The 13,583-nt window shown below is 43.4% G+C and overlaps 1 protein-coding gene across 1 annotated transcript in view; it reads left to right on the top strand.

Annotated features, from left to right (window-relative positions):
- The first annotated feature begins 563 nt into the window (after positions 1–563).
- SLC4A4 (solute carrier family 4 member 4) overlaps positions 564–13,583 on the top strand; it is a 386,600-nt gene continuing 373,580 nt past the window's right edge. Inside the window, exon 1 of the mRNA XM_059159567.1 lies at positions 564–669. The gene's annotated coding sequence lies outside the window, so the exon portion shown is untranslated. The remainder of the gene's footprint in view (positions 670–13,583) is intronic.

Raw genomic sequence — 13,583 nt, 5'->3', positions numbered from 1 at the left:
CCACTCGTGGCTTTAAATATGGATCGCGGGCTCGCGCTCGTGGCACAGCCTCCGCCGCGGCCGCCTTGCCCGCTCCCCCGTCCCGCAGCCCGCTCCCGAGGGGCGCCCTCGCCGGGCACCGCCGCTGCAGTGTTGGTTACCGGCAAAACCACCGGAGATCCCCATCCATATGCAGAAGCTGCAGAAGGCAAAGTAGAGTAGACGCCCGCGCGCTCACACACTCGCTCGCCCCGCACCGCGCGGGCCGTGTAGACAGCTCCCCCTCCCCGCGCCGCCACCGCCCCCCCACCCTCGACTCGTGGGCCGTGCGGGCTCCAGCCCTGCTTGCAACGAAGACCCTCCCGCCCCGGCGCCCTCGCCCGGTCCTCGCCTCCCTCCGCCCCGGAGCGCGCACCCACCCGGGCGGCAAAGTTGTGACTACTTGGGCGCGGGTGGCTTGCGCCCCGCTCGACCCGCGCGTCGCGCCGGCAACTTCCCGCGGCCCGCCCCGGGCCCGCGCCTGCGGGGATCCCGCGGGCCCCCAGCCTCCGGCCCCGGCGGCGCGCCGGGCAGCGCTTCTGTGGCCGCGGCGGCCGCGGTGGCAGCGAAGGCGGCGGCGGCGGCGGCGGCCGCTGCAGCCCCACACTCCGCCGCCAAACTGGAGGAGCGACGGAAGGCGGACCCCAGGAGGTGAGCGCGCGGCCCGGGCCGCGGAGGGGAGGGTCGGCCGGGACCCCGCGTCGCGGCGGCGGCGGCGCAGGGGCGGAGGGGGCCCGGGGGCCGGTCCCGGAGGGCGCGCGGGCGGCCTCGGCGCCCTCGGGGGAGGGAGAAGGAGGTCGGTCTGCGGCGGCCGGGCATCCCCTGGGCTGGGCGCCGGCCGGGGGTGGACGCGGCTTCCGCGGAAAAGTACTCCCCCCCCCCCCCCCCCCCCCCGCTTCTTAGCGTGCGGAGGGGCAGTTGGAGCAGCCGTGTCTCCTCCAGCCGCAGTGTGGAGCCCCCTGCGCGGAGCCCGGCGCTGCTGCCCGGGTGTGGGGCCAGCGTGCGCGGCGGGCTGGGCTCCGGCGCGGTGACACGTGTGTTCCTGTGAGCCTGGGTGGTCCCGGTGGAGCCCGGGCACCTGCCACGCAAACATCCCCAAACCCACGAATGGTGGAGGCCTGGGGGACTCTCGGTGCCCCCGCTTCGCCGCCCGCTCCGAGACGGGGCATTCGCGTCTCCCCCCTGGCACACCGAACGCGGGGGGTGAGTCAGGCAGATTCTCTGCAAGTGGCACAGACACAGTCCCTTGCAGTGGCTTGGGAAGAGGGAGGCCGAGGTTAAACTGGGATTTCTCTTGGCCGGCCACCGCGGAGCTCTTCCTCAGGTACTGGGCAGCATGTGCGGCTTGGCAAGGAGAGGCGATTTCTTTTTTCTTAAGTGCATTTCACCCAGCCCTTGCCAGTCCGTTAATAACAGTCAACAAAGAAAGGCAGGAGTTGGGAACCACATCAGCAAACTGCCGCAAGCCCTGCAAGGGAAAAAGTTCTCTAAGAACAAGGAGGATGACAACAACAAACAAACAAACAAAACCCGCAGCAAACCCTGAACTTGACTCGAAAGATGGAGAAGAAAGCCGTTCGACCTCTGCTCTCCCACCCGAAAGCATTTCCCCCCCTTTCTCCAGTTGCTTGTGAAACTTTTGTTTTTCCATCCCTCATTCCTTCTCAGGGCCTCACCTTTCTCAGACCAATTCCCTGCAGCAAGCTCTTTTCGGTCTTGACAATGAAGAGCAGTTAACCCCTTTGGAGTACCGTCTTCGCTTCCTTTCTCTTTTCACTTCACTGTTGGAGAAAGTTGCTCCTCATGGGGAATCGTGAACGCTGAGCTGTGCTAAACACACATTATCTTAAGTCCTGGAACAGTTCCTTTCCGGAGAGACACTGCATTGTACACTATTTCCCTTTTTCCCCCTTGTATTTGGGACCTGGACTTAGACTATTACCTGAATTAAAGTGTCCATTGCCCATTAGGGCTTATTTTTATTTTTTCATTTTGATTTGAATAGCTTTTTCAGTGCAGTTAAAACAGTACTCAGTAGCATCTTATAACCAATGTAATGTCTTCGCAAAGGTCTCTAAGAACTCTCCTTGTATCTATCACATTGGCATTTAAATAATTTTCATGATCATTATAGCGCTTAGATTGAGGTTGTTAGCATAACTTCAAAGGAAGCATGTCTGCTTATTTTTCTATAGTTTTAATAACAAAAACTTTTACTTTCATTTTAAAGTTAAATATAGTGATAGGTTTCTGTTCTCTTTCTATGAAATCTGGAAATTGAATCTCTTTAACTTTATCTCAGTCTCTAGTGAGATACACAAAAACTCTCACATATGTGAACAGAATGGAAAGTAGTACTCTTCGGAACTGTTGAGACATAGGACATTTATAAGAATGGGAGTGGGAGGTGTAAGATTGGATGTTTGGATAGTTCCAGGCATGTCTACCTTTGAGAAAAAAGAAAATAAGGAACCCTCCCCCAACATTGTGTATGAGTGTTGTCAAAATGAGGTTTTAAGTATCATTTAATGTGTTGAAGTCATTCTAGAGTTTTAGTAATTAACATATATCAGGTACCTTAGCAAAAGACATTGACAGGATGTACTCTGAGTTTATAATGATGTATCCCTTTTAGTTTATTTTCTTAACAGAAAAGAAATTTAAATGTTTGTTAATGTTACTATTTTAGTCTTTGAAATGATTAGCATAAATTTGGAGTTTGCAATAATGTGTGAAAAGAATACAGGGAATCATTTAGAGAAAAAAATGTGATAGAAGTTGGGTAAACTTCGGGACAACTTCCAGCGTGATCTGGTGGTAATTTCATTTTTCACTGAGCCCTGGCAAGTGCAATTTTGAGGTTCCGATCCTTTGTTCTGATAACAAGAAAGATAGCCGGGCCATAGCTTGCACTGTAAAGAAAAACACAACACTTAAGGGAAAAAAAGTACACATTAGCTGGTGAATCATGTAGATAATCAGGTTTCTTTGCTTGCGTCTGAGGGCGCTGCAGTCCACAAGGACTGCTGCTGTTAGGGGAGAGAGTCCAGAGGGAACACTGCTTCCCAAGTCAGTGCTTCTGTAGACTTCATCTGCTCCTTTCTTGGAGGTACTCTGCATTCACTTTTAAAGACATGCATACAGTTTAAGACGGGGGGTTGATAACAACATTGGGAGTGCGAAGAAAGACCTGAGAAGAGAATACTCGAGCAACTCTGGAAGTTTCTAAGTGTTTTTTCCTTGATTGCTAAGTGGAGAGACTCAGGGTGCATGATTTGATGGGGCCAGGGGAGCTCTCAGCAGAACGCACAGCTCCGTTCTCCCTGTTCTCGCAGTTTCTGAGGCCAACCTATGATTTATGACATTTATGACTGTTGGGGGAGTCAGTCAACAAAATGGATGGTTAGTAAGTACAGTTAGTAAGTAAAGTTAGTAAGACTTTTTGAAACGAGGTCTTCCTACTTTCAGGATTTCTTTTTTTTCATAATGCAGAAATTTTAAGGGAGGGGAAAAATGTTTCTTTCATATGACGTCAGGGGTAAGTGGTATTCCAAGTATGTTTTGCCTTTCTCCATTTGACATGTTTGAGTAGGAGAATAGAAAGTTTGCGATTTCCTTCTAACATAAAGGTGATATTTTATATTCCTGTGGTGCATGCCTTAGTTATTTTTCCAGTAGTAGAGATGGATTTTCCCACCTACCCTTTTACTCATTTCTTTTGTATGATGTACACACACACACATGCACACACACACACACACACACACACACGACGTATTTGTAGAGATGACTGATTTTATTTTACCTAAAGCCATATTTATGACTGTCATAATGATTTGGTGGCAATGACTTTGTTACATTTCTCTAGTCTCAGCAGTACGATGGCATTTCAAACAAGACATCAAAAGGATGCGCAGCTCTGAGTGATGATGGCTTTATTTGCCTGCTGTGGCAAAGAAGAGATAAAACTTTGTTTTCCCTGACTTTTCATGATGTTCCTAATCCTATTTCTTAAGGATCTTACTTGCCTTTGAATTAAGTTATATATTAAAAGAAGATCGTGGTAGAAATAGGCTTGGTGAAATCATATACATCTACACTTGTTTTCCTAAGCCAAAACATCATCTTGTTATTTCTGCAAATTAAGGAGATTTAAGGGATTATTATGCTTGTTGAAAAAATGAGGAAACTAGGCACAGAGAACTTTGTTTCCTTTCCATTTCTTTCTTTCTTTCTTTCTTTCTTTCTTTCTTTCTTTCTTTCTTTCTTTCTTTCTTTCTTTCTTTCTTTCTTTCTCCTCCCCCCCCTCCTGTCCTTCCTTCTTCATATGCTTTTCTTAAACTAAAGGGAAACTTATTGGTGGAGGTGGGACGAACCTTCTCTCTTTGAACTAGTGCTCTCTATGTATTGAATGACTGTCATCAAATGAATGAATGTTGTTTTAGTCACAGCTGAAGATACTAAAGCAGATAAATGTTTATCCTGGGTTGAAGGGTTGGCTCTGGTCCTTCTTAGTGATTCTGCTCGGCAGCACTGCCCATTGGCCTCGATTTTTTCTCCTGTCCATTGGTGCCAGAGTGCCTTTCCCTAATGAAGAGTGTCCAGTTTGCGTGGAGCAATTTTATCTCCAGTGTTTAAGAGTTAACTTTTGTTTTTCATGGAGAGTGAATACAGAAGGAAGTTACATGAAATTGGGATGTTAAAGAAATAAATAACCACCAACAGTTTGGGATTATCGTGTAGAAAAAGGCTATCCCCTCAGTTTAACTTAAGTTTTTGTCTTAGAATCCTCAAAAAGATTTTAAATAAAACTTGTAACAGTATACTTTTGGGGGAGTTTAAACATCAAAATTAATAAAAATACAAAATGAGAAAGGAATATACTGTCTTTCAAACTGAGGTAATGTTCTGTCTGTGATACAACTAGAGAAAGTTCTTTATAATGTCTTATATAAGAAGTCATTGGTTTCTTTCCTTCTCTTGGAAGTGTATTGAATGATTGATAATATCCTTTATACTATTTGCAAATAAGTGAACTTGTGGGAACTGGACTTCTGTGTGAGTTACTTGTAGGTTTGGCCTGGAGGCTAGTAGTCAGTGGTAGGGACCAGTAACAACTTCCTCTATTTAGAAATCCTATATTTGACATATTCTTCAGCAAAATAAATAAATAAATAAATAAAATTGTTTTTCCCGAGCAGGAAAAATAAAGGGTTACGAGAAGAACATAGGTTAAAGAGGGGATTCACTTTACTCACAGGAGATCCCTCCGAATTGGTTTACTCTTCATGCACATACAGTTCTACTACGACTGATCGTAGTGTTTCTAATCCTATAGCAACGCTGAATTGCAAATTAGAAGACAGGAATGGGCTGATATTGGTAGCTACATGGAAGACATTGAAAAGTGCCAGGGGACAGATTGGTAGTAAAGGGAGAGATGGATCAAGTAGGAAAAGCAGCCGTAGGACTTCCGGCCAACACGGTGGTACGGGCTCTGTGGGTGGACCCTGATAGGATCACTTCATTATACTCCCTTCTTTGTCCCTCCCTGTCTTTCTTCCTTCCTTTTTTGCTCTCCTATCCCTGATCCTAACTTATCTTTATCAGTCTGTTCATCCATCCATCCATTCATCCGTCCATCTAAAGTTTTTATTGAAATATAAAATGTATAGAGTAAAGTATGCCTGGTGTGAGGCGTAAGTAAGCAGCTTGGTGATTTACCTAACTGATACACCAAGACCAAGATAGAGACAATTATCAGCAGCCAGAAGTCCTCCTCTCCCCCAAGGCATTATTTCCCTGCAAAGATAACTTCTGTCCCGACTTCTGAGGCTATAGGCTATTTCTATCCATTATTGAACTTCCGGCCGCAGTATCGGATGCGCATCCTTGCTTGCATCTGCCTTCTTTTGCACAGCATCGTGTTTGTGAGGTTCACTGATGCTTGTGTGTAGCAGCAGCTTATTGTCATCGTACTGCAGGATCCTGCTTTATGAGAAGGCCACAGTTCAGTTACCATTTTGCTCTTGATGGGCACTGGGATTGTTTCTTGTTTTTGGCTGTAATCAGTAGTGTTGCTGTGAACACTCTTACATATGCCTTCCGGTAAACATGTGGGAATAATAGTTAGTGCCTTCCTTTAAAAGTGCTACCAATTTACATTCCTACTAACATCTTGTAAGTGTTTTGGCCTCTCCACATCCTTACAAACTGCTGGTATTATCTTTTTTTTTTTTTTTTTTTTTTTTTTAAAGATTTTATTTATTTATTTGACAGAGAGAGAGATCACAAGTAGGTGGAGAGTCAGGCAGAGAGAGAGAGAGAAGCAGGCTCCCGCTGAGCAAAGAGCCCGATGCGGGGCTCGATCCCAGGACACTGAGATCATGACCCGAGCCGAAGGCAGCGGCTCAATCCACCGAGCCACCCAGGCGCCCCTGGTATTATCTTTTTTATTTTAATCATTTAGGTGGATGTATAGTTGTATCACATTGTGGTTTTAATGTGCATTTCCCCAAGCATCTTTTGTTCCTTTTCATATGTTTATTGGCTGTAGTGAAGTACTTGTTCAGGTTTTTTGCTGATAAAGTTTTTATCCAGTATGTTATACTGAGCAAGAAAGGTTTTAATAAGTTGTAAATAGAGCTCCCTTACGACCCAGCGATCATGCTACTGGGTATTTACACTAAAGATACAAACGTAGTGATCCGAAGGGGCACGTGTGCCTGAATGTTTATAGCAGCAATGTCCACAATAGCCAAACTATGGAAAGAACATAGATGTTCACCAGCAGATGAATGAATAAAGAAGATGTGGTATATATAGAGAGTGGAATACTATGCAGCCATCAAACCTTCCAAATCTTGCCATTGGCAATGATGTGGATGGAAGTAGAGGGTATTATGCTGAGTGAAATAAGTCAATCAGAGAAAGACAATTATCCTAAGATCTCCCGGATAAGAGGAATCTGAGAGGCAGGGCAGGGGGGTTTCAGGGGAAAGGGAGGGAAAAATGAAACAAGATGGGACCAGGGAAGGAGACAAACCATAAGAGACTCTTAATCTTAGGAAACAAACTGAGGGTTGCTGGAGGGGAGGAGAGGGGGCAGGGAGAGGGTGGCTGGTGATGGACACTGGGGAGGGTATGTGCTATGGTGAGGGCTGTAAATTGTGTAAGACTGATGAATCACAGACGTGTACCCCTGAAAATAACAATACATTATATGTTAATAAAAAATAAATAAAAATTAAAAATAGAAAGCTTTTAAGATCTGGAAAGTGAACTTCTTTTGTTTGTTTAGAAAACTCAGATAGCCATACAAACTCATTCACCAGTGTTTCCATATAATAAGTAAAGTAATATGGATGAAGATATTAAACACACTTGGAACTTGCAAACATCACAGCCTGGATCTGTGAAACTCTGTCCTTATTAAAAACAAAACAAACAAACAAACAAACAAAAAAAACAACCAAAAAAAAAAAAAAACCCCAAAAGCACACCAACTTTAACACAATACTCAGAAACCTGCAGAACTTGTTGTCTTCAGTGCTTAACATAAAAGCAAAGCATTTTGTAACTTAGTGTTGCCCAGTGACCAATAGAGATAAGCATTTGGGAGATATAGGTTAAAGACCCAGATCTCTTACTTGGTAGTTATTTGATTTTGGGGAATTTAAAAAATCCTCTTTCTTTCTTTCTTTCTTTCTTTCTTTCTTTCTTTCTTTCTTTTTTCCCCCATTATTAAAATGATTGTAAAACCTAGCTTGCAGAGGTGTTATGAGGGACAAAAGTGATTGTTTAGGAAACCTTGTTCAGAACTGTAAACGACTATACATATGTTAGTTATTAGTGTTGTTGTCGTTGTGTTCTACAACATTCCTTATTCTTGAGTTGAATCGTGCCAGCGCTGAGAACAGTTCCTGACATATTAATAAATGTGTGTTGGCCGAATGAATGAACAACACTTTTAAGTGTCTTTCTTGAGCTGTTCCTCTGAGTGATCCAAGCTCAGAACACATTTTTTCTCTAGGACTTTTACTTTTTATTGCTGAAGTTGAGTTGGGAACACGGTTTATTAAACATCAGTCTTGAAAAATTGAGTCTAATAGCCAGCAGTTTGAGATCACCCATTTCACGGTATCGCTCCTATCAACTTTATGCTCCACGTAACACACACAGGACCTGGAGAACCCTTGAAAATGATTGCCGTGCTCTTCACCCCATGGGGGATCCCCCAAAGCTTACACGCTGAATATTTCTAGCTTCTATAATTAGACGGCTGGCCAGCGGATTTCCAGATTTAAAATATTGTTGTGGTGTCTCTAGTGCTGATACCTTGGAAACCATATTTCATGAAAAATTGGATGTTTAAGGATGAATGATAGCTGAGAATTGGAGCCTGTAGAGAACCTTTTCAGCTTAATACAGATGAGGCATTTCCTACATATGTTGATTGCAATGGCCAAAGCAAACTTGCAGCGTAAATCTTGGAAACATGTGTGTGGAGCAGCGATCGACCAGCGGTCTGGTCCTCAAGTACTGTTTGACTTGGACCTCTGTTTTCTTCATCTGAGAAGAGGGTTGGGCCAAATATTTATTTCTAAATTATATAGAATTAAACTTTGTATGATTTTTGTGGTCGAGAATTAGAAGATACGTCATAGGAGGTATCCCCTTGCAAAATCAGGCCTGCAGCAGAAGGAACTTGGATTTCGAAGTGGAAATCTAATTAGATTTTTTAACCCAAAGACTGATTTTCTTTTCCTTTTATTTGACGGTGGTGGTGGTGGTGGTGGTTTTTCTTTTGAGAGCTGGTGGTGGTCCCGATTGGTTCTCTTATCATGGATAATGGTACTCACCGATAATGAGGACTGGGTATATAACATATTACTTCAGAACGTAAGTCCGTCTGAAGTTCTGAGGATGTTTACTTTTCCAGGTAGCATCCCTCCTGGAGGTTGAACCCGAACGTGCTTGTTTTCTCATGATTTAGTGGAAAATGGAATCATCTGGCGTGGTAGACAGCTTTTGTTTTCTGTTACAGACAAAATGCAATGGAAAATTGAAATAAATACAAAGGGTAATTATGGCGAGCCTTGTGAAACTACTGTTTTAAAAATAGTGAATTTCAGAAAACATCTTCTGTTCTGAGTGCTTTCTTTCCTGTGAGATGTTAAACTGGATGGTTATAAAACAGAAGCTCCCAGGCCTGTCTGCTGGTTGCTGTGTTAAATGCTGGCAGCAAGGCTCCTTCCCTCTGATAACTACTCAGCCCAGGAGGCTTTTAAAAAAACATTGGTGCTAGGACTGGCTGTAGGGAAGGGCAACTGTTTAGGGAATAGGATCCTGACAGTAATTTCTAAACCGATATCCGAAGGGCCCGGGGTTAGCTCTTCTATCGCTCGCGCTCTTCCGCTTGGACATCCCTTATCTAAGTGGCCCGATGGGAATCTTCCTCATGTCTTTAATTCAAGCCAGGTTTCTGCATCTTCTCCCCCAGAATGATCACGAATGACGTTCGGAAAGCATTGTGTGTGTTTGTTCAGAGCGACGACTCCGTGGACTCATCAGTCAGAGGGAAGGGGGAAGCGGACCTTGAGTGCCGATGGCTGCACAGATTCCTTCATTCCTTTGACCTCTGGAGACCGTGGCCTTAGGAATGTGTGCTGAGCGCAACCGATGCTGGCCGGGCGCGGGCCTCGTGGAGGTGGCTGAAGCCCGGCTTGCAGCTGCCTTCCGAAAGCTGCTGAGCGAGAACCCACCGAGCAGAGGCTCACAAGCTCACACGTTTGCACTTTTTACAAGTTGAGCTCCTTTGCCAGGGAGAAGGAAGAAGGCCGATAGGAAAGGTCTGAAAAGATTCAGGTCGATGGGATCAGATAATTTCCCTTGAAAAATGCATTAAGAAATCAAACAGAGGGGCACCTAGGTGGCTCAGTGGGTTAAGCCTCTGCCTTTGGCTGGGGTCATGATCTCAGGGTCCTGGGATCGAGCCCCGCATCGGGCTCTCTGCTCAGCAGGGAGCCTGCTTCCTCCTCCTCTCTCTCTCTCTGCCTACTTGTGATCTCTCTCTGTCAAATAAATAAATAAAATCTTAAAAAAAAAAAAAAAAGAAATGAAACAGAACACTCGTCCAAAAACATGGCAAGAACATACGGTTTGGGCACTCGAAAGTTTTGGCTGCCCAAGCTTGAGGCAGGGGCCTCTTCAGTTTAACCGGTTGCTTTAGGGCTCGTTGCCCTGCTCTGCCCTTCGACTCCCATGTGTGCACGGGCCCCGCACTGCAGGCTCCTCACTGCGGCAACCGTGTCAGATCGTGCTCCGGGCTTCCTGCAGCGGCTAGTGTATTTTGTAGTGAAAATACGTATTGAATGGTAGAGTACTTAGTCACTTAAAAGCTCTGGACAAGGGGCGCCTGGGTGGCTCAGTGGGTTAAGCCTCTGCTTTGTCTCAGTTCATGATCCCAGGGTCCTGGAATCGAGCCCCGCATCGGGCTACTCTGCTCAGCGGGGAGGCTGCTTCCTCCTCTCTCTCTGCCTGCCTCTCTGCCTACTTGTGATCTCTGTCAAATAAATAAATAAAATCTTTAAAAACAAACAAACAACCAAAAACAAACAAACAAAACCCCCAAAAAACCCCTCTGGACAAACCAATCAGAGACACCCAGTTGTTACACCCAGCTTTATTTGAAACCTTATTTCTTCTCGAGAGATTCCAACAGTGGAGTAGCTCTGATCGCTGCTGTCAGGTTTTTCACATATTTCTTGGGAAATTTGTCATCATGCAGTTTGGAATCCAGTAATTTTGGCGGTGAAACTTTGTTTTTAGGGTTTGTGATGTGTTACATAGTTCCTTGGAAAACTTATCTCACTTTTCTATTTAGATCTGTTTCATCTGTTGTCTGAATTGGACACAGTTTTATTTACTATTTTTTGAGATTAGAAGTGAGTTGTTATTGGTGAGGATGTGGGCAAAGGGGAACCCCCTTGCATTGTTGGTGGGAATGCAAGCTGGTGCAGCCACTCTGGAAAACAGCATGGAGGTTCCTCAAAAAGTTAACAATAGAACTATCCTGTGATCTAACAATTGTTGTAGGAGGTATTTTTCCAAAGAATACAAAAATACTAATGTAAAGGGATACATGCATGCCTCCTCACATTTTTAGCAGCATTATCTACAGTAGCCAAATTATGGAAATAGCCCAAGTGTCCATCGACTGATGACTGAATAAAGAAGAGGTGATACATATACACACACAACTGAATATTACTCAGCCATCAAAAAGAATGAAATCTTGCCATTTGCAATGACATGGATGGACCTAGAGAGTATTGAGTAAAATAAGTCAGAGAAAGACGAATATCAAATGGTTTCACTCATATATGAAATTTAAAAAGCAGAACAAATGAATAAAGGGGAAAAAAGGAGGCAACCAGGAAACATATTCTTAACTATAGGTGATGGGGATCAAGGAAGGCACTTGGGAGGAGCACCAGGTGTATGGAGGTATTGAATCGCTATATTGTACACCTGAAACGAATATTGCACTGTATGTTAACTAACGGGAATTTAAATAAAAATTAAAAAAATTTAAGTGAGTTGTTAGTCCCTAAATTTTTTTTTTAAATTTTTGAAATAACTCTAGGCTCACAGAAAGTTGCAAAAGTATAGTACAGTTTTCACATAACCTCTGCGCAGCTTCTCCTAGTCTGTACTGCTTTTAAGGTTTTTTTAAAAAAAATATTTTATTTTATTTTTAAAGATTTTATTTATTTATTTGAGAGAGAATGAGAGAGAGAGAGAGCGAGAAGGAGAAGGTGAGGATCAGAGGGAGACGCAGACTCCCTGCTGAGCAGGGAGACCGATGTGGGACTGGATCCTGGAACTGGAACCTGAGCCGATGGCAGTCGCTTAACCAACTGAGCCACCTAGGCACCCTGCTTTAAGGTTTTAAAAAGACATTTGCCTAAAAAGATTTATAAGGAATTGCAATTTTTATGCCTTCTCTGAAAAATATACAGTAGGACAAAAAAGAATATATTATAGGTGTTGTAAAAAATGCAGAATTAGACACATCTAGTGTTTTCTGGGTTTCACTTAAAGGTGCTACCATAGTAGGCAAGGGGGAGGAGTCATTCATTTGTTCATTCGCTTCCGTGAATTTGGTGTTTGCCTCATTCAAATAATTTTTTATAATGATCATATTTAACTAGGAAGTCTTAAATCCAGATATTCTCAGAAAAACCTCTGGAAGATACAATATAAATATAAATGAGGGAAAATAGAGATCTTTTATGGCCTTAGTATCAGAGCACCATGATATTAGATTTTATGTAAAGGTGAGAGAGTATCATTGGTATATATCTGTACTTTAGGTGTGTATTTCCCTTATGTGCCTTACAATGTAGGCAAATTCAGAATGTACTGAGACATTTTAGAATAGATGTCTTATTTATTATATATACATTGCAATACTTCCCATGAAACCTCAATGTTTCACTATTCTTTCTATTAATAAATATTACATTTGAATACATATTTAAGTTCAGCTATCGCATTTTAAAAGGGGTCTTCTAATGCTATATGTCTTTGCTCATCCATGTTTCTGAACCTTATGGTGTCTTACCTAGAATGCTCCCTCAGAGGCTGGGTCTTGCACCTTGAGACAGACATAACTGGGGAAGGTCTAGAGAAGTGCACTGCATATCACGAGAATAAAGGAGTGTCTTTCAGAGAACAGACAGAAGTCTGTTTGAATGCTTAGAATCTTGAGCAGTGAAGTCTGATAGGAGACCTCACAACCTAACATCATGAACACTGGACCCCACATCCAAGAACACCAGAACTAGGAGGACCACTTACAACTTCAAGAAATAAGTTTAGCATAAATCAGTTTAAATTTATGTAGTGGGTATTTAATGTGAGCATTTTTACACTCCAAGAGGAGAAAATGGCTTTTTCAAGAGAAGATCCAGAACAAATCTTTGGGGGTAGATTAAGTATTCATACAGCTATAGAAAATGTATATTTTTGGTAAATAGACCTTTTTGGACGGTAGTCTCTCTTTTTACCTAGGCTTTCTGACAGCACTTTGCTTATGTCATTTTTCATTTTGTAGAATAATTTCTTGTTCTTTGATGTCACTGAATGTTGGTCTATGATACTGTGGGTTTGACCTCATGCGATGTTTCTGTGAAGTTTACCTGCCTCACCTCTCCCATCTCAGTTCTAGACCTTGACCAGAAGGCTCTAGTGTAAGTGCGTTATTACACATGAGGTTAAAAAGTGATCAGATCATTTAGACCTCCTTGTAAAATTTCCCTAAGTCAAGACCACGACTTGCTGCTGATAAAATGAAACTGGGCGTTATTTCTGAATTGAAACCAACGCCTTTGCTGCTGGTTTCATTTGGGATAATTCCAGTGATCTGAAAGTTTGCTTTCCCAATTAAATGAAGCATATTTTATTTTGTGCAGGTTAAAAAAAAAATCATTGTGCTGGGTAACTTTCTTAGGTGTAATGTTATGCTCATCAGTTAAATAGTTTGGAAAGTCCAATGCCAT

The sequence above is a fragment of the Mustela lutreola genome, chromosome 1 (assembly GCF_030435805.1).
Source record: "Mustela lutreola isolate mMusLut2 chromosome 1, mMusLut2.pri, whole genome shotgun sequence".
Taxonomy (NCBI): domain Eukaryota; kingdom Metazoa; phylum Chordata; class Mammalia; order Carnivora; family Mustelidae; genus Mustela; species Mustela lutreola.
The sequence above is the reverse complement of the archived record's forward strand: the minus strand, read 5'-3'. Positions and strand labels throughout refer to the sequence as shown.